Below are 2,127 nucleotides of genomic sequence, written 5' to 3' on the forward strand. Positions count from 1 at the left end.
TTTATTAAAAAAAAATACTGAACTTGAACTTCAAACTTCATTAATAAATATCAAAATAACAATGAATGTTTATTATGTTATTGAAATAATATATTGTTATCTATCTAAGTTAAAACTTTCCATTTAATAATAAAATTGCTTTTTTTTTAAAGATGTATTAACAAAACCGGTATTGTTGCCGGTTTTGTTAATAAATTATATACCGGTTTTTCTCAATTAAGGACTGACACTTCGTCTATAATCTTTATGGTATAAAAAAGCGCGCGAATGTTCAACTTAAACCAAAGTCCAAAGTAAACAAAACTATAAATAAATAGCTGATTGAAATTTAAACAGTTTGCTCGAGAGTACAACCACATAAAATCGTCTTTTTCTATTAAGTTGTTTTAAGGACCACCCACGGACCCAGCTCTATAAACAAGTAATCATCTCAATATAGTCTGTTCAAGTTCTAGTTCTGTCTGGTGATATGAATCGGCCCTGGCTAGTTACTACCCTACAGTCAAAGACGTACCGCCAAGCGATCTAGCGTTCCGGTACGATATCGCGTAGACTGAAACCGTCAGATATATGAGTACAATTAACTTTTAACTCTCGCAAGTTAGCCCGCTTCCATCTGACACCATCGACACTTAACATCAAATGGGATTGCTGTTCAGGATTAAAAGTTAATTTGTAACTTTAAATAAATACTCGTAAGTATGTAGGTAGTTACGATAGATGGACACTATAATTTTGACTCGCAACGCGTTTCTGTATTTGTTTATGTAGTAAGTATGTATAGTATATATACTATAGTGTTTTTGGTCATCATCATCATTATTAGCCTATTTCGATAGCTTATCATCTAGTCGTCTAGCCGCCTTAGCCGTGTGGGACGTCGATTCTCTATCTACAAACGCTTACGCTTCGAAACTAACAAAATGTATGGGAATGACTCATTATCGACAGGTCACGTGATCAAGTTGTCGATCGGATCTGTTACATTTTGTTATTTTTCAAAGCGTTAGCATTTGTAGATAGAGAATCGACTTGACGTGCCACATGGCTAAGGCACAGGCCTCCTTCTATACCATCAAACTGCGCCAATGCGATTTGGTGGGCATAGACTAATCTTTTGACTCTGATCTTAATAATAATGACGTGAACCGTCCAGTTACCGTGCTCACCGAGGCACAGAAATGTTACCTACACTATCACATTCCTAACTCCTGGCTGCAACTGCTACAAAGGCTGATGGGCTAATGTAGCAGTTATCAGCCTATACCTGCGGCGTAACAGTAGACGGGATAAGCTTTTTGTGCTCTGTGTATAAAAATCCAGCCCCCCTAGCTAAGTGGCACATCGATTCTCTTTCTACGATCGCTAACGCTTCGAAAACTAGAAAGGTAAAAAAAAAGTTATGGGAATGACATTTGCCATCGACAGGTCACGTGATCAAGATCTGTCATTCTCATACATATTTCTAGTTTTCGAAGCGTTAGCGATCGTAGAAATAGAGTCGACGTGCCACTTGGCTAGGGGGGCAGATGAAAGTCCTGGTTCTGAGCAATATGAAGGTATTTTGGTATTTCCACCTCATCAAGATTCTAGTCTATCGAATAATTAAATCATATTATTGTGTAAAATACTCCATTGCATTGCATCACTGGTAATTATGATTTTAGCAACTGATGAAATTTCGAAATCATTAACTTTCGTTGGGATATTCAGATGCAATCTTTACAACGTCTCCGAAATAAGATGCGGGTCATCCTACGCGTAGGTCATACATAAAGGGCGCTAAAATCAAGACTGGTGAGACGACTTCGCGTGGATGGGTGGGTGATGCCCTGCCGTCGCGCCCCAGCGTAACCGGTGATACCTAAAATCTAGTATTGCGCAGCTTGACGCTCGATTTTCGGAATCGTCTTAAAGATTGCATCCGACTAACAATTATGATAAAAAAACCTAATTACAGGCAAAGAATTAAAAGATTTTTCTTTCCTGAGCTTTTTGAAATTAAATATAACATTGCATTGTTGTGCGTAAACTAAAGCTTTTTACTATACATATGACCTTTGTTTGAAATGATTATTTTTAAAAGAATATTATTATTTGTTCTTTTAAAACTTAGGCACAGAAAAC

This window comes from Bicyclus anynana, chromosome 8, assembly GCF_947172395.1.
Source record: "Bicyclus anynana chromosome 8, ilBicAnyn1.1, whole genome shotgun sequence".
Taxonomy (NCBI): Eukaryota; Metazoa; Arthropoda; class Insecta; order Lepidoptera; family Nymphalidae; genus Bicyclus; species Bicyclus anynana.